Source organism: Tamandua tetradactyla, chromosome 26 (genome assembly GCF_023851605.1).
Source record: "Tamandua tetradactyla isolate mTamTet1 chromosome 26, mTamTet1.pri, whole genome shotgun sequence".
Lineage (NCBI taxonomy): Eukaryota > Metazoa > Chordata > Mammalia > Pilosa > Myrmecophagidae > Tamandua > Tamandua tetradactyla.
Window position 1 is genome coordinate 28914939 of NC_135352.1, and position 25860 is coordinate 28940798.

Sequence of the window (25860 nt, forward strand, 5' to 3'; positions counted from 1 at the left end):
AACTCATTGGATTTAAGATAAAGAGCTACTTTATTCCTTCTTATCACTGTCATCATCTGCACTATTATCAACCTTATTAATATCATTATCATTTAATTACTGCTTACTACATGATGTGCAACATGCTAAACACTTTTCGTATTTTGACATATTGCTGTAACTTTTTCAAAAGATAGTTACGATGGGAATAATATTTTTGAGATAAATAATTCTATGTTTTCAACAGTTTTATTTTCAACAGTGCTCAGTTCCCAGATGTCCCACACCATTCCCCACCCACGGACTCAGTTGCTTCTACTTCATAACAGTTCACCAAAATCCAGTGTGCTCATGAATTTAGCTTTCCTTTCTTCCTCAGCCTTTCCATTTCTCTGCTCCTCCCCATCTCCTCTCTCAGCCTCCAATCTCCAGCTGCTACAGCATCAGGGAGCTATAAGAGATGAATTCAGCATTCCTTAGAATGCTATTATGAACACACAATAAAAACCACTCAAGGGGAAATAAGCGGATGTAGGGAAAGCAATAACCAAGTACAGAAAGAACTGTACGTATAATTATAGCTTTGAGAGTAATGCCTTAAAGTGGCAAGCAATTGCAGTGACAGAAAGAAACAGGGATAACATGCACTAGATAATCTGATGTGACAAGGCTCCCCAGAGAAGGCAGGCATTGACTCCAGCCTAAAGGATGAGAAGCAGCCCAACTCTAAGACTGCATAACAATCTTGATGGTGCTTGCATCCTTGTGACTATGCATTATACCCGCCCTCCCTTCAGAGTGGTACTTGGAGATATCATGAAGGAAGGTGGAGACACTGTTTGTGAAAGAAACTGTTTGCTACACAAGGTTCAATGTCCAAGGCCTTTATATTGGACCATGTAGTGGCAAGATTTCTTGATGATTTTACGAAGGAAATTATTTAACAATTATCAAATACATCATTCTTACAAAACTCAGTAAGGAGGAACTATTATTGTTCTACCCTTTTCATTGAGAAAACTGAAGTTCACAGACATTAAGTAATTTGTCCAAGGTCACGTAGTTAATACTTGGTCAAGCCAAGATTTGAGCCAGATCTGTGACTCCAGAACCCTTGGACCACAGCCTCCAAAGGAAATAAGAACATACAAGATAAACCAGTGTTACTCCATTCAGAAGAAATTCTTGCACCGGTTTACTTGAAAACACATAGAAAAAGCAATAAAGAATGCTTGGATATCTGATCAAATAAGAAATCCTCAAGCCCATCTCAAATACCCTTGGGAGGACACTTGCCTCAATTGTCTCAATATTGAAGTTTAAGATGAGTGGGACTTTGCGGAGATTGAAAGAGCACTGCAAATGAAATTCCTTGTCAGTGCTTCTTGTACTGCCTGCAGTCAACTGTGTGCCATTATTGTCAAAGGAAGAGGGATTTGTTTAACTTACTCTCATCCAGGCTTATTCACTGCTGACTGTCCTTTGTAAACTCAAGTAGATGCATTCCAGCCTAAGTGCCTTCAGTTTGGAATTTCTGATTGTGACAGATGGTGTTTTCCAAAGACTATCATAATATCTCCCATTCATGTGATCTATGATATGGGCTTGCCATTCCCCCATTAGGAAAAAGAGTCTATCCCTCTACCCCCTTGATTCTGGTCAGACCCTGTGATTGCTTTGTCAAATAGGATACAGATGAAGTGATGCTGTGCCACTTCTCCCACTTACTGGCTTTTGAAAGCCAGCAATCACGTAGAAAGAGCAACCACTCTGAGGTCATCATATTCTGAGGAAACACAAGTTAGCCACAAGTAGAGTGTAGAGAGAAAGCAACACCGGACAACCCTTAACTGTTTCACCTATCCTATCCCAAATATCAGATACATGAGTGAAGGAGACATGCAGTCCCAGCAAACTTCAAGTGCAGAAAAGCTGAAGCCCTAGACTGATGGCCCCAATTGAGCTATCCCAGACATTCCCAGCCATCTATGCCCTTCAAGCATCCAACTTTGTGGAACAGAGGTAAGTCAGTCACAACATGCATTACCTGAATTCCTAACCCACAGAATCATGGGATAATAACATGGTAGTTATTTTACATTGCCAAGTTTTGGGGTGATTGAATAAATAACAAGAGATAGGCATTGCTCGACTGGAGATATGAATGAAGCTGATCTGGATAGGACTAAGGTAAATCAGAATATAGGATAAAGGATGATATGGTCCGTATTTTAAAACTTCAACTTCTAGTGGGTGAGACCAAAGGCAGAGATGCTTATTTGGTAAAAAATTTATATTTTGGTCAGTGTATTACCTAATTTAACTTTTATAGTCAGTTTAGTTGAACACCATAAGTGCATGGATTCTTGAATAGTGCGTGAGACCTTGTTGGTTTGTACAGGTTAGTGTGATGCTCCGATATATCCCAAAGTAATTTGGGCAGTGAATAAAAAAGTATTTGCAAAGTCCCTTGAGGGTCTGGGAAGAAAGGAGGAAATATTCAACTTCCTCATCTGAGGAATTCCTGATATTCTCACAAGCAGTGGGGACAACAAATTTAATAGGCTGAACCCTCGATCTTGGGGTTCGCCCCCATGAAACTTATTCCTGCAAAGAAGATGCTAAGCCTACTTATAATTATGCCTAAGAGTCAACCCAAGAGCAACCTTTGTTGCTCAGACTTGGCCTCTCTCTCTAAGCCAACTTGGTAGGTGAACTCAATGCCCTCTGCCCTAAATGGGACATGACCCTCAGGGTTGTAAATCTCCCTGGCAATGTAGGGCAGGACTCCCAGGATGAGCCAGGACCTGGCATCATGAGATTGAGAAAGTCTTCTTGACCAAATGGGGGAAGAGAGAAATGAGACAAAATAAAGTTTCAGTGGCTGAGAGATTTCAAACAGATTCAAGAGGTTATCCTGGGAATTATTCTTATGCATTATATAGATATCCCTTTTTAGTTTATGAGGTATTGGAGTGATTGGAGGGAAGTACTTGAAACTGTTGAGCTTTGTCCCAGTAGCCTTGATTTTTCAGACAATTGTATAATGATAAAGCTTTTACAGTGTGACTGTGTGATTGTGAAAAGCTGGTGTCTGATATTCCTTTTCTTCATGATATGGATAATTGAGTTTAAAAATATGGATAAAAAATAATAAATAATGGGGGGAACAAAAGGTAAAAAATTGGAAATATTGAAATTCTAGTGGACAATGAGAGGAGGGGGTTAGTGGTATGGCATGTACGAGTTTTTTCTGTTTTCTTTTTATTCTTTTTTCTGGAGTGATGCAAATACTCTAAAAATAACTGTGGTGGTAAATGTGACAATATTGTGAGCCATTGTTTATATACCATGTATGGACTGTATGTGTGTGAAGATTTCTCAATAAAAATATTTTTAAAAAAGAGATAAGCATCGCTTTTGCAATATTTGCCTGCTTTACGTGGAACTCTAATTTATAAAAATCCAGTTAAGGAAAAACCATTTCAATGACACCCTGATCATCGCATCTGTGGAAAGTAAACTGTAATAGAGAAAAAAAGGAAGTTCTTCCAAGTTATTTTTTGACATATTTATTGTGAAATATAATGTATATGCAAAAAGGTATTAAATTTCAGGGTACATTTTACCAAGCAGTTATAGAACATATTTCAAAGTTTGGTATAAATTACAGTTCCACAATTTCAGGTTTTTCCTTCTAGCTGCTCCAAGACACTGGAGACTAAAAGAAATGTCAATATAATGATTCAACAGCCATACTCATTTGGTAAGCCCTATCTTCTCTGTTATAACTCCTCCTTCTCCTTTGATCCTTCTCCCTATCTTTAGGGATATTTGAGCTATGCCCATTCAACTTTTTCAGATTGAAAAGAGATGTTAACAATATGGGGTGGGGGACAGAACTAGTTGATGTTCTTGGAGAGGTTGTCCCCTCTGTGTTTCAGGGCTTATCTAGCCTAGGAAGCCATCTGGAGGTTATAGGTCTCTGGAAAGTAAACTCAGTACATGAAACTTTTGTAGAATCCAAGATAGAGTCCTGGTTGTTCTTTAGGGTTAACAGGAATGATGTTGGTTGGGGGTTGGCAAGCCACAATAATTAGCAATATTTAGCTGAAGCTTAACATAAGAGTAGCCTCCAGAATAGCCTCTCAACTCTATTTGAATTCTTTTAGTCAGTGATACCTTATTTTGTTACCTTTCTTATTACCCTTTTGGTCAGGAAGGCATTGTCGATCCCACAGTGCCAGGGCCGGGCTCATCCCTGGGAGTCATGTTCCATGTTGCCAGGGAGACTTTCACCCTTGGATGTCATGTCCCACGTAGGGGGGAAGGCAATGATTTTCCTTGCAGTGTTGAGCTTAGATAGAGACAGCCCACATCTGAGCCACAAAAGAGATTTTCTGGAAATAACTCTTAAGCCTAATTATAGATAGGCTTAGTTTCTCTGCTAGAGAAATGAGTTTCATAAGATTAAGCCTCAAAATCAAGGGCATGGCCTATTAAGTTGGGATTCCCTAAGGTTTGAGACAGTATCAGGGATTTCCCAGGTGGGAAAGTTAAATAGTTCCACATTTTTTCTACAGTTGCTCAAGGGACTTTGCCAATACTTTTTAATTATCTACCCAAAATACCCTGGGATGTATCCAGGCATTATTATTAAGCTATATAGGATTACAACCCTCATTCTCATTCTGGGCTCCATGGGTTTGGGTTGTTTAAATGAGCTATCCAGGCAGGTTGAATCAGAGTGTGTGTTACAGAAAATTTAGGTTTTGAACAAAATAAACCTCTCTGCCTTTGGTCTGATACAGTAGGTGAAGCTTTAAAATGTAGCCAATACCATCTTTTGCCTTGTATTCTGGCTTACCTTAGTCCCAACCAGACAGGCTTCATTCTTATTTCTAATTGAAACCTGATCTCTTTTTTGGTTTCTTTAACAGTTGTTGTATGCAGCAATGCTGACTTTCAAAGCTGCAGAACTCCAACTCCAAATCTTAGATATCACACTGGTACCCAAAGTTCCAGGGAAACATCAGGATAAACTCATATAGCACAACATCTCAGAATCTAGAAAGAACACAACTCTGGACTAAATTTGAACTGCTATAAGAGCTTACAATCTAGAGCCCAATTTTCTTATAAGTATATTCCAAAAGAGACCATACTATATTTGTTCATTTGTTTCTGGCTTATTTTGCACAACACCATGTCCTCAAGGTTGATGTCACCTCTTTGCACGCCCCACAACTACGTTCCTTTCTGTAGTGACATAATAATCTGTCATATGTATATACCACAGTTCACCTTTCTGCTTCTCAGTCAATGTATCCTTTGGCCACCTCCATCCCATGGGCATCACGGATAATGCCCAAAAGAAACAATCCATATCTCACGGTATCCTCACTTAGTTGTAAATCATCAGTACTCTCAATTTTAGATAATTTTCATTCCTCCAAAGAGAAAAATCACAGATTAACACACCCTCACCAAACAGAAATTCTAAACAGTAAATTTTCCTCTCAGCACAGCCTTCATCACATCCCATAAGTTCTAATATGTTGTATTCCCATTTTCATTTCGTCTCCATATATTTACCACTTTCTCCAGCAGTTTCTTCTTTGACCCGCTGAATTGTTTAAAAATGTGATATTTAATCTCCTTTTATTTGTGAAAGTTCTGGTTCTTTGATGGTTATTGATTTCCAGCTTTACTCTGTTGTGGTCATAGAAAGTGCTTTGAATAATTTCAATCTCTTTAAAAAAATTTTTTTTTAATTTATAAAGACCCGTTTTGTGCCCCAGCACATGATCTATCCTGGAGAATGGTCCATGAGCACTAGAGAAGAATGTATGTCCTAGTGTTTTGGGGTGTAATGATCTACATATGTCTGTTAGGTCTAATTCACTTAGCACATTGTTTAAGTTCCCTATTTCTTTGTCGATCCTCTATCTGATTCTTCTAGCTATAGAGGAGAGTGGGATATTGAAGTCTCCCACTATTATTGTTGAAACCTCTATCGCACCCTTCAGTTTTGCCAATGTTTGTTTCATGTACTTTGGAGCCTGTTGATTAGCAGCATAAACATTTATGATTGTTTTTTCTTCTTGGTTAATTAACCCTTTTATTACTATGTAGTGTCCTTCCTTGTCTTTTAAGATATCTTTACATTTAAAGTCTATTTTGTCTGATATTAGTATAGCTACTTCTGCTTTCTTTTGGCTTACAGCTTGCATGGAACATCTTTTTCCATCTTTTCATTTTCAATCTATTTGTATCTGTGGTTCTAAGATGAGTCTCTTATAAGCAACATATAGAATGATCATATTTTTTAATCCACTCTGCCAATGTGTATATTTTAATTGGTGAATTTAGTCCACTAACATTCAAAGTTATTACTGTAAAGGCAGTTCTTGAATCTATCATCTTATCCTTTGTTTTTTGTCAGCTCTACATATTCTTTCCCTCTCTCTCTTTTTATCCTTTAATTTACCCTTACTTAATACTCTTCAATTCTTTGCCTTCCTCCAGATTTTCCACTCCTGTTCTTTTTGTTTTCTTTCAGTTAACAGAACTCCCTTTAGTATTTCTTGCAGGGCAGGTCTTTTGACAAATTTCTCAGCCTTTGTCTGTGAAAATGTTAATCTCTCCCTCACTTTTTTTTTTTTTTTTAACTGTATACATTATTTTTATTCTGTTTTTTCACCTAAAATCTATTTTCAGGAATCCAGGAAACAATCTCTCAAAGCTGCAGGTCACCTCTACATCCAGTTGCCAAACTGAACAACTGCTCCAACTACCAAAACTTAACTAAATAACATCTATCTGCCAACCCTTGTCATAGGTGTTGGGGAGGCTGGAAAGAAAATGTGAGTCCACACAACATAGGAATTGTCAGCTAGGAGGAGAGATTGATAGGAAACCAAAAACCAGTTAAATTCCAAATAAGCAGACAAAATTAATCATCTTCCATTATCTAAACACAACTCTTTTGAGCCCCCTAGTTTTCTTGGGTAAATACCATCCTTCTGGTTATCACATAAAAAACCCTGGTGTTATTAATGTCCCTTCTTCCTTGGTCACCATGTATTTATGATAATCTGTTTGAAGTTCTTTTGACTCAAAAAATGAGATATGCACTAAAATAGGCAAGCCAATTAAAAAAATTTTTTTAATTTTTAAAATTTAAAAATTTTAAATCACTTCTGAAAGACAACTTCTGAAGAAAGAATTTTTGGCTGGAAGTTCTTTCTCTTTCAGGATCTTAAATATATCATATTTCTTGCCTTCATGTTGCCCGTTGAGTAGTCTGAACTCAGTCGGATGTGTTTTCCTTGTATGTGCTGAATCGATTGCCTCTTACTGCTTCCAGGACTTTCTGCTGCTCTTCAACATTTGGCAGTCTTTTCTCCCTCTCCTGCCATTTGTTCTTTTGTGTGCTCAAATTCAATTGTCTTGTCTTCTAGATGGCTTGTTCTTCCCTCTGCCTCTTTATATCTGCTGTCATGTGTCTCTAGTATACTTTAAATTTGGTCTCTAGTATCTTTCATCTTTGGGAGAGCTGCTATTCTTCAATTTATTCTTTAAAACTATTCTTATACTCTTTTTCTATCTTCTTGATCTCCTCTATGTCATTAGCCAACCCATTGAATTTGTTAGACTTGGAGACCCAGTGCTGTTCCAGCCAGGGCTGCTGGTCTTGGTATGCGTTGAAAACCACCGACTCCCGGGCTGAGGTTGGGCAGTGCGCACCTCGGCAGACCCACAGCTTGTGGGGTTCAAGCGTCTAGCAGCCCCTGGGGGGTTGAATACGGCACAGGTCCTCATGCTGGCCTCTAAGGTCTCCGTGCCTCCGTGGGGAAAGGGGAATGGTATCAGGTCCCAAAGAGTCTCTGTCACTCGCCAGATATTCAACCAGCTCCACTCTGTGTCTCCCCCTCTTCCCAAGGGGAGACCCCCCCAATCTCTGTCAAAAAAAAAAACAGGCACCCACAGCGGCCTGTCTCGAGTTGGGGACAGTCACTGTGCACTGAGTGAATGGTCTCTGTGCGCAGGGAAAGCAAGTCTACTGGCTTCCAGGTTCCCCATTGCAGCTCCCGGCTGTGGCACTGCAAGAAAAAATCTCCCAAGCTAGCTGAGGGGATGGTCTGGAGTGCACGGGTGGGCTTGCTCCTTCAGAAGCCACGCTTTCCTGCGCACTGCTGCTTGCCCCTCGTGGGGTCGCGAGCGAGCAGCTCACCATGTTCTCTCCATCACAATTTCCCCCACTTTTCACCCATGACCTCCCTATATTGTGTGGAAGACTCTCTTTAGTTGCTCACACCCTGAACTGCAGTCCCAGTTATTTTCCTGTCACTTCTCTCATTCCACGGATATCTACACCATTAGGACATCGGACCTTAACTGAGTGATTGAAGGTTACTAAATCTTGCTTCCACTCATCGATAATCATATATCACTGGGCAATGTGCTGAGTATTAGACATAGGGAAATAAATATGGCATAGTGCTTATTTTGAGGAAGCTTACAGTTTGTAGGAGGAAATGGACAAATAATCCTCACACCCAAAATGCTTTATTGGTGCAATGGTAGAAATGTGTACATGTTACAGTGGAGCACTAAATAGGTAGGGGAACAAAAAAAGAGAAGTGCTTCATTACAAATGGGTGACAAGTGGGACTCAGAGAAGACTTTATGCAGTGGGCAATACTGGACTAACACTTCAAAGATAAGTACTTGATATATGATGTTGATGCATTGCATATATCTTTTTCCAACCCAGGATCATGATTCATTATTGAATCTCTACCAGTGGGAAATGTGTTATAAAAAAAAATTGTTATTAACAATTGTGATGGTTAAGCTCGTGTGTCAGTTTGTCTAGGTTATGGTGTCCAGTCGTTTGGTTGAGTAGGCACTGGCCTGATGGTTACTGTAAGGGTATTTCTTGGATTTAAATCATCAGTAAGTTGATTGCATCGATGGCTGATTACATCTATAATCAAATAAGAAGATTGCCTTCAGCAATGAGGAGTCTCATCCAGTCAGTCAAAGGCCTTATAGGAAGAACTGACGGTTTCAGCAGTCAGAAAGAATTTCTATCTTTACTTGAGCCAGGCAGCTTCTCCTGTGGAATTTGCCAAAATCTTCATTGGAGTTGCCAATTTAATGCTTGCCCTCCCAAATTCAGAGTTGCTAATCCTTACGGTTGCATGAGCCAATTCCTATAATAAATTCCATTATATTTATATTTATATTTGTATTTATATTTATATTTATATATTCCATCTGTTATTTTTCTCTGGAGAGTACAGACTAATACAACAATAGAGCATAAGTTTGAAATTGATTCTTTTTCATGTATTTTTAGAGTAGGGTAGATTAAAGTTTCCTCCAATAATAACTTCACTGTCATTCTTTGCATATTGGTAGGTTTTCCTAGATAGGAAAGAAAGGAGGTGGAGATACAACTATCCTGCGAGAATTTGCACATTTCACCTGTACTCCCGTGAGGGTGTGTCCTTAGCACTAAGATGTAAGTGGCATCTTCCTTAAGTGCTGTAGTAGGAGATAAAAATGGCAAATTGCTATAAAAGATACTATGCTGTCATTAAATTCATTAGTTATATAGACGATCATATATAATACCTTGTTGCTACTTTATGTGGAATGGCAATAGCTGATTTTAATAACAAAGCTACATGGCAAAACAGATGCGATTTTTGGTTTATTATCTGTTGATTTTTTAAAAACTGCATTGCCAAGTTTTGCCCTCGATTGTGCCTCCCCCCAAAAAGGAAATGAATTCTTAGTGTCTGAGATCTCCAACAGTGGAAATTATAACCTGCCAGGACCCTGCCATCTTGCCCAAAGTACATATTCTCCAGTAAACAGGTCCTCCCTCCTCTGAGATCACTGCAGATGGCAGGTCTCCAAAGAGACGAGAAGGGCCAGCTAAAAATAGACAGTTTTAGGAAAATGTGATGATTAACCAGATAACAGCTATCTGAAATATGCATATATCAAAAATTTTTAAAAGGCAAAACCACAGTCATTCACAAGAGAAAGCTCAATAATCTAATTCATGTTATATTTACTAAAACTGGAACTTCAAAATCATAGATGTTGGGGGTTCAATTATAAATGAAATTTGATTATTATGCTATTTTACACTTAATTAATTTAGAAATGTGTAACCACATAATTTAGAAAAATTTTATGTATAGTTGGTTATTGCTGGTGATCCAAGATAAACTCATTAACTTCTAAATATCTATTCTAGATGAAAAAATACAGATGCCTTTTTTTTTACTTTTTGAAATAGTTTTATTTGTTCACATATCCTTTATAATATCAATGAAGATTTTATTGATAATTCAGAAGTGTAAAATTAGTGGCGGATCAACAAGAATTGTCTGCTCTCTGGGACAATTGCACAACTTGGTAACTGTTCAGCTCACCACTTTTAATTAATTTGTACTATTCATTCTGCTTAAAAAAGCCTAAAAGGTATGATATCATTTGAAAAAGTAATTAGATAAGTACTTCTTGTCTAAATATTTCAGATCAGAATTGAATATATACATATGGTATAAATAATATATTTTATAGACATTATTAAATGCATTTTATTATCAAGGAACAAGTGTATATAGGTCTTCAATTTCTAGCAATAGATCATGTTTTCCTAAAAATTTCTTCCTATAGACACCTAAATGATGGATAGCAAAAAGATCACCTCTAGAACTGTATTTACGCTTCTAGATAGGGTCGAGTAGCTTTTATCAGATAAGTTCTTTTGCCAACAACTGGAAAAGCTAGATTAAATATAAACATTGTCAGCTTAAAGGTATCATCTAGTTGCTGAAGCAGAAAGGACAAAAGGTAATAAAATTTTAGAGGAGAAAGGTGATTCAGTGGTAGAATGCTCACCTTTCATGCGAGAGACACTGGGTTCAATTCCCAGGCCATGCCCCACCCCCCCAAAAAAAAACATTTAGAGGAGAGAACTATGAAGCAGTGATCTAATCTTCGGCAACCACTTTTCCCCAGGGAAACTGGTTAATCCTGGATATAGCAAAAGGTGGAAAATTTAGGTTTTGCCTGAGTAGAGAACTGTTCCTGAGGGCAAAGAATCTAACAGACTTTTTTTTGACAGTCTTTTGTGACTTGAGAGGTACAACTGAAAGTCCTCAAACACAGGCAGTTTTTTGTCAAGGCAGCTTCAAAGGATGGGAGAATAAAAACGTGAGATGAAAACCTCAGAAAACCAGAGAAAAGCTTTTGTAAGCCTCATGGTAAAGATGAGACAAAGATTAGAGTTCATGACCTGCCGGGGGTGCCACCTCAGTATATATATATCAGATTCTCAGTTGAAAGCCTGAAAAGACATCAGCCTAAGAAAAGAGGTGAAACGTAGATGAACTGAGCTATGCCAAAACTGCCATCTATACTACAGTCTACCCCATCCCTTGCTGAATTAAAGTTATCAGCCCCATTCTATCTGCTTAGCAAAAGAAAGGGTGAACTTTCTCTGGAGGAAGATATCATCTGGTGCCGCTATACTTTTTTTATATGCAATGCCCAGCCTTTGGTTAAATATTATAAGGCTTGCCAAGGAAAAGGACCATATAAAATCTGTTGAATACTTGAAGAAAAAAATATAATAGGAACAGATCTATAGCAGATAAGAACTTTAAAAATAATTATAACATAATAAAAAAAAATAGAGGACAAAACAATAGAAAATTTTACCAGATAACTGAAACCTATTTTAAAAAATAGAAACTCTAGAACTGAAAGTAAAATCTCTGAAATTAGAAATCAATTACTTTGGTTTAAGAGTAGAAGAAGGAATTAGTGAACTGAAAGGCCAATAGAAAATGTACAAATTTTAAAACACAGAGGAATATAAGGATGGAAAAAAGAGCACAGACCCATATGGCATGGGGGATGCAAGGGTAGTTCAGTGGTAGAATTCTTGCCTACCATGTGGGAGGCCTGGGTTCAATTCCCAGTCCATGCACTTCCCAAAAAACAAGCAAACAAAAATTCAACATATGGTGCTGCAATAATGGGATACTCACATGGTAAAATAATGAAATATTACCCCACTGTTCTAGTTTGCTAGCTGCTGGTATGCAATATACCAGAAACGGAATGGCTTTCAAAAGGGGAAATTTAATGAGTTGCTAGTTTACAGTTCTAAGGCCAAGAAAATGTCCCAATTAAAACAAGTCTATAGAAATGTCCAATCTAAGGCATCCATCCAGGGGAAGATACCTTGGTTCAAGAAGGCCAAAGAAGTTCAGGGTTTCTCTCTCTAGTGAGAAGGCACATGGCAAACACAGTCAGGGCTTCTCTCTTAGCTGGAAGGGCACATGGTGAATGCGGCGTCATCTGCTAGCTTCTTCTCCTGGCTTTTCATGACGCCTCCACGGAGGCATTTTTCTTCTTCATCTCCAAAGGTTGCTGGCTGGTGGACTCTCTGCTTCATGGTGCTGCAACATTCTCTGCTCTCTCTGAATCTCCCATTCTCCAAAATGCTTCTTCTTTTATAGGACTCCAGTAAACCAATCAAGACCCACCTAAATGGGTGGAGACATGTTGTCACCTAATCCAGTTTAACAACCACTCTTGACTAAATCACATCATCCACATAGATGATCTGATTACAATTTCAAACATACAGTATTGAATAGGGATTATTCTACTTTTATGAAATGAGATTTTGATTAAAGCGTGGCTTTTCTAGGGGGCATACATCCTTTCGAACCAACACACCCGCCATACAGCATACAAAAAACGAAACAAATTAAACAACAACAAAAAATTTGGCATATTGGAACATTCTAATATATACATATTTGAGTTCCACAAGAAGAGGAAAGCAAATGGAGCAGAATAAATATTTGAAAAGAAAACGGAATTTTTGAAACCGATATGAAATATCATCTTACAGATTTGAGAAACACTACAATGCCAAGACAGATAATGCAAAAAAAATCACACATAAGCATATCAAAGTAAAACTGCAAAAAGAATACCCTAAAAGGAGCCAGAGATTAAAAAAAAAAAAGACAGTACTTTCAAAGTAATAGCACTAATGGCTGACTTCTCAGTAAAATTTATGTTAAGTGACATCATGATGGGTGCCTAAGGCATCCCTGGAGAAGTCTCCCCTCAGAAACAACTGATACTAGGACAAATCCCACTTTCTTGGAACTCTGGAGGATGATAGAGCATAGAGGAGGACTCCATAAATGCTTAACTGAGGGAGGATAAAACACCATACAAGAAGACAGGAGTTCTGTGACTCAGACCTGCCTGTCCAGACCCCTCCTCCTCACCTGGTCATGCAGCTGAAGAGTCATTCAGTGGCAGCACAGGCTAGGTCCTTCCTGATGGGGACGCAGACCAGAATTACTCGGAGCAGTGAGTTAGAACCCCACACACATCCAGGACATGGACCCAAGGCCTCAGAGACGCAGGGCAGAAACCAACCATCTGAGGAACACACGCATACAAAAGGGCCCCAGGAAACAAGAGACTATGGTGGAACTGCTGGCAAGCTGAGCACACATCCAACCCAGTCTCTAATCGCTAAAAAGCCTAAACAAACAAACAAACAAAGTTTTTGAAACACTGATCCCATCTGGCTCCCTGGGGTAGGATATCCTAACATGGAAGTTGTCAGAGGCAGAAAACCCTCATGGGAAAAAAAAAGGGAAAACTGAACTGCTGTAAGGGAGGATGGGCCCCAGGTCTGAAAAATGTAATGAAAAGGGGGCACTGAGTGAGGGATGGGAGTTGAGCAAATCAGAGGAGCTGGGAGAAAAGTCTGCATGAAGACAAAAAAACAAAAACAGATCAGGACTTCTAGAAAAAGAGCAGAAGATGGGGAGCCTCTCCTGGGGTTGAAACAAATGCAATAAAAGGGCAGTCTTAAAAGGTGCACTGCGTGTCCAAGGCAAAAAGCAGCTGCAGAAGATCTGAGAAAATCTGAACTGTTAAACTAATGATTCAGTATAAGTTTGACCAAGCATTGAAGAAGAGTCTTAACACATAGCTGATTTATAATAAATCCCTAGGAAAGAGGAAGAAACTGATTTTCAGAGTTAGCACATCAAAATAATCAGATGCCCAAACATCGGGAAAAAATTACAAGCCATGCTAAGAAATAGAAAGATATGGCTCTGTCAAGGGATAAGTTAAAACTCCAGAGGAGACACAGATGTTGGAACAACAAATGAAAGAAGTTCAAATAAATCTCCTAAATCAATTCAAGGAGATGAAGGAAAATAGGGATAGAAGTAAACTAAATAGAGATATAGAGCTAGAGGATATTTAAAAGACAATGTGAGCAAAAAGAAGAACTTAAAATTTTGAAAAGAAACATAAAATATGGGGATGAAAAGCGTAATAACAGAGATTAAAAATGCACTAGATGCAATCCAACAGATTTGAACAGGTAGAAGAAAGAATTAGCAAACTTGAAGACAGGACAATTGAAATCACATGGTCAGAAGAACAGAGAAAAGAACTGAAAAATTGAGCAATGTCTCAGGGATTTGAATGACAGCATGAAACACGTGAACATTCACATCTAGGTGTCTCAGAAGGAGAAAAGAAGGGAAAGGGAGCAGAAAGAATATTTGAGAAAATAATGGCTGAAAAAGTCCCAACTCTTAGGAAAGAGAAATATACATGTCCTAAGAAGCACAATGTACACCCAACAGAATAATCCCTGATAGGCCTACTCCAAGACACACATACTAATCAAAATGACAGAGCCAAAGATAAAGAGAGAATTCTGAAAGAACAAGAAAAAAGCAATTTGTCCTACAAGGAATCCTTAATAAGACTAATTGCTGATTTCTCGTTAGAAACCATGCAGGTAAGAAGGCAGTGGTATGATATATTTCAGGTACTGAAATAGAGAAAGTGCCAGCCCAAAATTCTTTATCCACAAAACTGTCCTTCAAAAATGATTTTAGGGAGTGCAAGGGTAGTCCCGTGGTAGAATTTTCACCTGCCATGCAGGAGACCCAAGTTCGATTCCTGGCCCATGCATTTCCCAAACAACAACAACAACAAAATAATGAAAACAACGACAAAAAGTTCAACAAATGGTGCTGCAATAACAGGATAGTCACATGGAAAAAGGAATGAAATGTGACCCCCACCATTCAGCATGCAAAAAAAAAATGAATTTAAAACAGTCACAGATAAAACCTTGTGGCTAACATTTTATCCAACATGTGGAAGATGAGTAAAAAAATAAGGACAAAAAATAAATAAATAATAGAGGGATGTGTTAGTTTCCTAGCTGCCAGAATGTGATATAGCAGAAGTGGAATGGCTTTCATAAAGGGTGATTTAATAAGTTACATGTTTACAGTTCTAAGCCTGTGGAAATGTCCAAACTAAGGCATTCAGGAAAAGATACCTTAATTCAAGGAAGGCCGATGCATCTGCAACACCTCTGTCAGCTGGGAAGGTACATTTGTCCCTTGCTCCTGGGCTCCGTTGCTTTTAGCTTCTGCTCCTGTTGGAGGTTCTGCATTTTAATTCTCCAGGGCTGGCTTTCATCTTTTGGCTTCCTTTGGATCTCTCCAAGTTCTGGCTTGCTTAATATCTCATGGGGATGCCTGCCATGCTCCAAGCATCTCCAAACATCTGTGTCTCTGTTCTCCATGTGTCTGCATCTGTATCAGCTCTGCTCTGAAATTTCCGTTGGCTCTGTCATTTCTGAGGTTTCTCCAAATTGTTTCCTCTTTTAAAGGATTTCAGTAAACTAATCAAGACCCACCTGGAATGGGTGGAGCCACATCTCTAATTAAATGTTAATACCCACAATTGGGTGTGTCACATCTCCATAGAAATAATCTAATAAAAAATTTCTAATTTACAGTGCTGAATAGGGATTAAAACCCACACAATTAGGTCAGGATTAAAACATGGCTTTTCTGGGGTACATAATAGATTGAAACCAGCACAGGGGGGATAAAGGGTTAAAAAAAATTGCAATACTAGTGATCCATGAGAGGGAGGGGTAAAGAGTATGGAACCATGGGTTTTTTCTTTTTTCTTTCTGTTTATTTTTCTAGAGTGATGCAAATGTTCTAAAAATGATCATGGTGATGAATATACAACTATATATATTATTGTTTATAATATATAATTATGAATACAATTATGGTTCATATAATTATGAACCATTGATTATATACTTTGGATGGACAGTATGGTGCATGAGGATACCTCCATAAAAAGTATATTTTTAAAGGAAATAAAACATTCACAGATAAATAGAAATTGAGGAAATTCATCACCGAAAGACCTGCCCTACAAGAATTTCTAAAGGGATTTCTTCTGGTTGAAAGGAATAAACAGGAGAGAGTGACTTGGAGCAAAATGAAATAGTGAAGATCTTCAGTAAAGGTAACTAAATGGGTAAATGCAAAAACCCAATAGTCCTGTACCCTCAATATATAACTTACTCTTTAATTCCTATAAGAGATAGAATACAACTGAGTAAGACTCAATCATATTTCCTAATAATGGACACACAAAATTTAAAGAGGTTGTCTTGGACAAAAACACCATTGAAAAAGGATAAGGGAGATATATGGGAGCACACAAAAACCTGTGCATGAATGTTTGTATAACTTTATTAATAATAGTAAAGGACTCAAGATGTCCTTTCAACCCAGATGCCTTTCAATGGGGAAATGGCTAAACAATTCATGGTACATCCATACCATGGAATACTACTTATCAATAAAAAGTACCAAGTATTGATAAACTGAACAACTTTGATGAATATCTGGAGAATTATGCTGAGTAGAAAAAAAAAGGCAAATCCCAAAGGTTACTCACTGTTCTGGTTTGAAAGAATGTATGTCCCCTAGAAAAGCCATGTTTTAATCTAAATCCCATTTCATTAAGGCAGAATAATCCCTATTCAATACTGTATGTTTGAAACTGTACTCAGATCATCTCCCTGGAGATGTGATTTAATCAAGAGTGGTTGTTAAACTGGATTAGGTGACGACATGTCTCCACCCATTTGGGCGGATCTTGATAAGTTTCTGGAGTCCTATAAAAGAGGAAACATTTTGGAGAATGAAAGAGATTCGGAGAGAGCAGAGAAGACTGACATAGCCTCGAGAAGCAGAGAGCCCACAAGCCAGAGACCTTTGGAGATGAAGAAGGAAAATGTCTCCCGGGGAGCTTCATGAAACTGGAAGCCAGGAGAAGAAGCTAGCAGATGATGCTGTGTTCACCATGAGCCCTTCCAGATGAGAGAGAAACTCTGACTGTGTTCACCGTGTGCCTTTCCAGATGGGGGAGAAACTCTGACTGTGTTCACCATGTGCCTTCTCACTTGAGAGAGAAACCCTGAACTTCATCGGCCTTCTTGAACCAAGGTATCTTTCCCTGGATGCCTTAGATTGGAAATTTCTATAGATTTGTTTTAATTGGAATATTTTCTCAGCCTTGGAACTGTAAATTAGCATCTGATTAAATTCCTCTTCTTAAAAGCCATTCTGTTTCTGGTATATTGCATTCTGGCAGCTAGCAAACTAGAACACTTACTGTATGATTACATTTATATAACATTTTTGAAATGACAAAACTATAGAAATAGAGAACAGATTCGTGACTGTCACAGATTAGAAAACAGTGGAGGCTGGGAGAATGAGGGCAAGAAGGTGTATATGGTTACAACAGACAACACAAAGGATCTGTTTTGGGATGGAATTGCTCTTATCTTAATTGTGGCCATAGATACACAAACCTACATAGGTAATAAGATTGCTCAGAACTAAATAGACACATACATACATACACACATACAAATGAGTACAAGTAAATTCGGGGAAAGCTGAATTGATCAACAGATTGTATCACTGGTAATATCCTGGTTGTGATATTATACGATAATTTTGCAAAATATTACCATTGGGAGGAACTGGACAAATGTACAAGGGATATATCATGTTATTTCTTATACCTGCATGTGAATCTACAAGTATCTCAATAAAATTTGCAGTTAAGAAGTGGGCAAACCAGGAAATGGCAGGGAGAGCAGAAGCAAGAGTCAGTTCCTATGTGTTCTAATAGCCTTGATTCTTGACCACAATTGTGTAACTATATAGCTTTTACAGTGTGGCCATGTGATTGTGAAACCCTTGTGGCTGACACTCCCTTTATCCAGAATATGGGTATATGAGTGAAAAAATTAAGATAACAAATAAATAGGAGGGGGCGTATGAGGTGTTAAAAAATTGAGTAGATTGAAATACTAATGGTCAAAAAGAGGGAGGGTAAGGAATAGGGATGTATGGGGGTTTCTTTGTTCTTTTTTTTCTTTTTCTGGGGTAATGCAGATGTTCCAAAAATGATCATGATGATGAATATACAACTATGCAATGATATTGTGAACCATTTGTACACTTTGAGTGGACTGGTTGTTGTGTGAAGATATCTCAATAAAAGTACATTAAAAAAAGAAATGGGCAGGTAATATGAATAGACATTTTTTAAAAAAAGATATATTAGCAGCCAATAAACACATGAAAACATGCTCAATATCATTAGTCATTAAGGAAATGCCTCGTGACAAAATGACAAAAGCACAAGGAAATACCATTCCTTAACCACTAGGAGGGTTATAATAAAAAAGACACAATAACAAGTGATAAGGATGTGGAGAAATTAGAACCCTCATAAATGCTAGCAGGAATGTAAAATGGTACAACCATTTTGGAAAACAGTTTTTAATAGTGTCTTAAAAAGTTTAACATAGACTTACCAAATGAGCCAGCAAATCTACTCCTGGGTATCTACCCAAGAGAAAAGAGATGAAAACATATGTTCACATAAAAACATATACATGAAAGTTCATAGTGCATTATTTACAACAGCCAAAAAGTGGAAACAACCCAAATATCCATCAATTGCCAAATGGAAAACAAAATGTAGTATATCAATACAATGGAAAACTATTCAGCAATGGAAAAAAGAAGTAATGATATGTGATTCATGGATGAACCTCTAAAACAGTATGCCCAGTGAAAGATGCCAGACACAAAAGACACCATATTTTATGATTCCATTTATATATAATGTCCAGAATAGGCAAATCTATAGAAATAAAGTAGATTAAGTTGCCTAGGGCTAGAGTGAGAATGCAGAATGACTGCTAATGGGTAAAAGGTTGATAGAAATGTTCTAAACTTTGATTGTGATGATGGTTGTACAATAGTATAAACATACTAAAATTCTTTTGATTTGATACTTAAAGGGGGTGAATGTTATGCTATGCAAATTATATCTCAGTAACACTGTTAAAAAATAAATAGTAAGATAGTATGTTCTCAGAATATATGTTATTTAACAGTTCATTAGCTTGATTTAAAACTGTTGGATATCACCACGTAGTATGTGGGTCTCCATTTGTGACGGGGATAGCTTGTCCATCATTGTCACTAGCAAGACCACATAGTACAGTATTCACTAGAAATGGAGCACTGAGAAGTAGGTGACTGGTTCAAGGGCTATGCTAAGAAAAGGGGGAAGAATGCTAAGGGGGTTCAAAAAGTTCTAATTATGCTGTTGTCAGCTGCATTATGCCTTCCCACTCCAAATGCTTAAGTTATCTTTGATCCAGGAGTTGTGTTAGTCACTGCACACTGAAAGTATAGAATCTAAGCTAAAAACATATTACGATTGATTTACTTCCACATTTCCTTGCTTTCTATTAAAATGTGATCTGTTGGTGCCACTCTCCTTCTAACTCCCAAAATTCAAGCATAGAGATTTGTGGTCAATGTTATAAATCATTAACTCCTTAAGTCTATCCTAATCAATTCCACAGGTAAAATTAAAGAGCAATCAAATTAAAACTGAAGACAGATTTACTTGATCATGGTTTTGTTATAATTCAGTAATTTATAGCAAAAACCCTGGGAATATAAGCAAGTCTGTGCCTCACTGTCTAATATTTATACTCATATTATAACATGGTGTGAGTTGGAGGACATCTTAGAGCTAAACAAGGGCAGTACATGGTTTTAAATATGGCCAGGTGAGTCCAAGCCTTGGATTCCCAGAATGAGAAAATGCCTCTGTGATTTATTACGCATTAAGAACTAAGTGATCTTTCATCCATCTTTGCTTGGTGGCTCAAGGTTCTAAGTGAATACCACCTGGATTTGATGAGTCAGAATCTAAATATCGAAACGTCCCTGCAGGCAACATCTGTTGCTCAGATCTGCCCTTCTGCAGTATCCCGGCTGGAGACTGTTAGCTTGGGAGGCCCAGGTCCCCAGGCTCTTACTCACAGCCCTCCTGGCAATCTTCTCCAAGTTCTCATCCTGAACGGAAGCTGTCTGTGCCCGAAGAGGAAACCCTAGGAAATCTGTGAATGCGTGTGGTTTGGAGAGGCTCTATCAGGGGGCTCTGGGTAAGCTCCCTGGCTGGATTTCCCCATTTCTCTTACACATGGCTCCCCCACTTCCTCTATCTCCTCTCCACCCAGGAGCCAATACCATGGATGGCATCAAACGGCTCTCTCTTGTCTTCTTACTTTCAGTTGGGTTTGGCCAATGAAAGAAATCAGCAAGATATGGGAAGCCAGGAGGAGAAAGGACGTGGTATTCATTCCCTCAGCTCTTCCTTGTCAGGCCCGGGGGTTGGCAGTGCTATGTTCCTTTACCTGTCCCATTTTGGGCGCTATCCTCTAAAGACAGGTCTTGTTGGGTGGGTCACCACCCTTTGCTTACCCCTTCAAGATTAATAGTGGTAAAGGACCCCTCCTTTACCACTCAGCAGGGGCCCATGTGAGTTTCCCTTAGCCCTGCCCACTCCTTTGTAAATAGTCCCTTCATAACACTCTTCAGTCACTCATTTAGAGTTTGCTAGGATCCTGACTGATACACCACCATATATTTATTCACAGTAAGGTGCAAGTCAAGAGGTTAATAGGAATTACCCCTGGTGAGTATAATTGGAAAGAAATGGTAATGGGTTTAGCATTTCATTTTCTCCTGCACCACAATAGCTTTGGATACTTTTAAATGAGTGGGTGTTACTTTGGTAAATAAACACAAATAAATATACAAACACACACACACCAAAAATCACACTTAAAAGTAAATGAATAATAATATTACTTGTAATAGAAGACATGTAGGATACTGTACTCATTTGCTAGCTGCCAGAATGCAATATACCAGAAATGGAATACCGTTTAAAAAGGGGGAATTTGTTAAGTTGTGAGTTTACAGTTCTAAGGCTGAGAAAATGTCCCAATTAAAGCAAGTCTATAAAAATGTCCAAATTAAGGCACCAACAAGAGGTTACCTTCACTTAAGAAAGGCCAATGACATTCAGGATTTCTCTCTCAACTGGAAGGGCACATGGCGAACAGATGTCTGCTAGCTTTCTCTCCAGGTTCCTTGTTTCATGAAACTCCCCTGGGGGCATTTTCCTTCTTCATCTCCAAAGGTTTATGGCTGCATGAGCTCTGGCTCTATTCACTCTCATGACTATCTCACATTCTGAAGTTTTCTCCAAAAATGTTTCCTCTTTTAAAGGATTCCGGTAAACTAATCAAGATCCACTTGGAATGGGTAGAGTCACATCTCTCTATTCAAAAGAGACAGTTGGGTGTGTCACATCTCTGTGGAGATAATCTAATCAAGTTTCCAACATACAGTGCTGCATAGAGTTTAAAAGAAACTTTGCTCCCACAAGATTGGATCAGGATTAAACCATGCCTTTTCTAGGGTACATAATCCTTTCAAACCAGCTCAGATATATATTTATTTCTTTTTGCTATGGAAAAGAGGTTCAGACAAAGATATAGTAGGTCTATATGATGTAAAGATTTTACCTATGTCAGGGCTGGGGGTGGGCCATGGGTAGTTAATGTGTAATTTCTGCTTGGAGTGATGGAGAAGTTTTGGTAATGGATGGTGGTGATGGTGGCACTGAATGTGTTTGTTACCACTGAATTGTACACTCACAGGTGGTTAAAATGGGAAATCTTAATTGTAAATATGTTACCACAATAACAAAAAGTTAAAAAAAAAAGGAATTTTCCTATAGATGCATGTGCTTAAGTTAATACTGAAAAAATCTGTTTTTAAGTCCCTAGAAACTGAATACATCACCAAGTATGGACTCAGCAAAAAGAAAACCTCAAAATAGATGTTGAGAGCATAGCATTGCAATACAGCATTTAAATTATATATTAGACATTCTGAAAAAAAATTTCTAGAAGATGCATTTGCTAGGGATTTTGTGCATTGACATTCAAATGCAGCTAAAATGAGATATTCTCATAAAAACCCTTTCTGTTTAAAATATATGCTTATTTTGAAAGTGATGCAGCAACATTTTCCCAAGTTAATGTTCCTTCTCATTCATAATTTTAAAATGCTTATGTATGATGAAATATAACATTAGCTATGTAAATTATAACTTTACATAACTAAGCCTTTTGGAACTTGGAAATGCTTGTTTGCAAGAAAATATTTGACTAAATACATGCGAATATTATTAAATGCTTATTCATGAAAAAAATTAGAAATAACTTAAATATCCATTAGTACTTAAATGGGCAAATAAAATATACTCACACAGTGGAATACTACATGGCACTTAAAAAGAAAGAAATAGATCTGTGCAAATCACTGTGACTATATCTCAAAAACATAATATTGAATGAAAAAAGCAGATTCTATAATAGCACAATGTGCCATTTGTGAAAAAAAATCCATAGAACATTACAATATATTTAATATAGTGTTTGTATTATATGCAAAATGCTTTTTAAAGTTTCGATAAGATACATACAAAATACATTCTTCTGGGAAGGAAAAGTAGACACTATGATAAGGGGGCATTATCTGCTTTTTTTTAACAAAAGGAAGTTTATGTATCATGAAATTAAAATTAATTCTGTATTCTTTAAAGAGTTTATAGAATTTTACTTTATTGGAGAAACTATTTTCTTTATTTAACAAACACTCATTTAGTGCTCACTATGAGCCAGACACTTCTCTAAACACTTGACAGATACTAATTCATTTAATTCTCAGAACAGCTCTACCAGGTAGGTTCTTAGTATCCTAACACTATAGATTTCCTACAGGTGGGGAAAATGAGACTCAGAAAGGTGAGGTTCACACAGCTTGTAGGAGGATTCACACCAAGGTGATCAGACTCCATAGTCTCTGCTCCAGCTTCAGTACCTCAGAGTTTAGGAAATGCCTAAGAAAAATACTTGAATCCCAGCTCTTCTCCCATCTCTGCATCCACTCACATGCCACTGATCACTCTTCTCCCTTAGCCAGTCACAAATCTTCTGTACTAAATATTTTAATATCTTCTTCCCTTTGGAAAGGAGTGCTAGGACAGCTGGCAAACCCTTACAATCTAGAAGCAATAATGTTATTCATTCTAGATTTCCATTTATGTGATTCGTCCCAACTGAAGACTGTGGGAGCCCAGATTTTCTGCTCTTTCACTGAAGGGGTGCACTGTGTTGGAAAGAACACGTACTTTGGAGGCAGTCCATCTGAGGTTGTCTGCTGGCTCCCCCACTTAGGCTGGTGTTGTTGGAAAAGTTACCTTAACTGTGGAATAAAGATGATTGGCCAAACACATCTTCCCCCAAGTACCACAAAGATGATAGTAAAGAGAAGGAATACATAGTCCTTTATCATACAGGGAAGCAAGCTTTTTGTGGTGTTTGGTTTGTTCATTTTGAAGACGCATCCTCCAATATCACTCAGCAAATGAGTGTTTAAAGAGGACTTCCAGGGTACTGGGCACTGTTGGAAAAGGGGATTTGCAATCTAGTGGGGAGATTTGAGATCAATGCACCTGAAGCAAAAGCAAACATAAAACATAATGGCTCGATCTTACTTAATTGTGTGGGGGAGAGTATTGTTTCTTTGAAATTTCAGAGCAGATGGTCAAGAGAACCAAAGTAGCCAGAAAAAAGCTTTGTGACAAAGGTAAACGTTTTCTGGATCCAAAGGGGTTGGAATAGCAGTGTTGACAAGTGAGATATTTCACACGTAGGAAACACCCCAAGTGGGAGCGCAGGTTGTTGGTGGATCAATGAGAAGATGAGCCCGACTGTCATAGTGGCAGACAGCAAGCACCCAGAGGACAGCAACCATTACTTCACAGTCTTTATCACCCTCCCCACCCCCACCAGCATCTGACCTTCTACAAGCCTTAGCTAATATCTTCCAAAATGTGACAGGACACCAGAAAATATATTTAGTGCTATCCTACAGAACGTCTTGGAAGCCAGCTATTAGAACTTAAATCTGATTCTAGAGGAAATTAACAAGTAAATGTCTTCTGATCTGGGGACAGATGGTGTTCTGTGACTATAAAATGGTCTTTGGGGAAAGTCAACCCATATCGCACTCACAGGACAAATGACAGGAGAGTCTCAGGCATATGTCATTATTGAAGGATGGACTCTGAGGACCTCCTCTGGATTAAATGTCAGGGAGAGGGAGCGAGAAGTCCATTCTCAACAATGGTCACAATAGAACAAAAAACGGCCACATATCCTTCTCGCTGGCGTTGTAAATTCATCAGGTCGATATTTCTCCTCTTGGGATGAGAGGAAATGAGTTGCCATTCAGAGAATCAGCAAAACATTCACCTGATGTGAAGCATTCCTTGGGAAAAAACTAAGTAGTTTGAATTTAAAAACCTCATTTGAAACAGATATACTGTACATTTTCCTGATCATCTTGGTGCTGAAATGATTGGCCACCATATAGATGCACACCAGTTCACCTGCCCTCATCATTATAATAATGACCTTTTCTAGAACTTATATTAATTCACTATGTTTTGCATTGTTATCCAATTTTAGTACTTCCAATGCAGAGAAAGTGTGCACCTAGAAAATCATTTTGTCGAACATGCTTCTCATTCGATAACATTCGTAAATTCACTGTTTATCTCTTTTAGTGAATTGAAGATCTCCTCACTTCTCCTGGAGGAGAAAGTTCTTACCAGCATCAATTCTTCCCGCGGAACTATTAACACCGAGCCTGCCTATTCTGTGAGTCCTTGTCTTATTTACGTCCACATTACCCAGCCTCTTTTCCAAGCCAAGGCACCTTATCGGTCCGAGACCCTATTTCAAATTCATGACATGGCAGTTTTGCAGAAAGCTCCTTCAAAACCTGTAGCTCGAAAGAACAAATGGTGGAGGTTAGTGTATTGTGAATAGTTTCACCTTAGGCTGATCAGACACACCTGATCCAGGATTCCAAAGGCATAAAATTGCTTCATTGTTATTTTTGCTTTGTCTAACCTACTAGTCATGCTTTAATTAAAAGTTCAGGCCTATGTTTTATAGCTCAACTTTCAAGCCTCAGATTTCAGCTAAAAGCTTAAGTGGAAGCCACTATAATTCTGGCCTCACTTCATTGGATGTGAAGGCCCATTTATGAAATGCCTTTATTTCTGAGAACTTTAGATGCCTAGAGGCCAATCTGGGCTGCTCTCCGAGGCGCGGTGAACTACAACTGACCTGGTACTTCCTTTTGGTTCCTTAGTTGGCTGAAATTAGTCTCACGAGTTCCTTCATTCTCATGGGTATTTTTCTACCTTCTCCCATCTGAGGTTTTTCTTCATATTTTGCTCTAAGTATACTTTTTCCTCAGTGAAAACACTTCCTTTCCAAAACTTGTAAGGGGGTGTTTTAAGTTCCAAAATAAGACCTGAAAAGGCATAAATCCATCAAATCTAATGTTAAAAAATATTGATTATATTTTCCTGAATCAGATAAACCTTCACACACCATAGCCCCAGAAACCAACACACACACAT

General features: G+C 38.1%; 1 long non-coding RNA gene and 1 other non-coding gene across 2 annotated transcripts in view; both read left to right on the forward strand.

Moving 5' to 3' along the window:
• LOC143670017 (uncharacterized) overlaps positions 1-25860 on the forward strand; it is a 92065-nt gene that overhangs the window by 4725 nt on the left and 61480 nt on the right. The window contains exons 2-3 of the long non-coding RNA XR_013169208.1: positions 1860-2001; positions 24994-25087. This is a non-coding gene — a long non-coding RNA (uncharacterized LOC143670017). The remainder of the gene's footprint in view (positions 1-1859; positions 2002-24993; positions 25088-25860) is intronic.
• TRNAG-ACC (transfer RNA glycine (anticodon ACC)) lies at positions 11931-12001 on the forward strand. The gene has a single exon. It is a non-coding gene; the product is annotated as a tRNA-Gly (tRNA).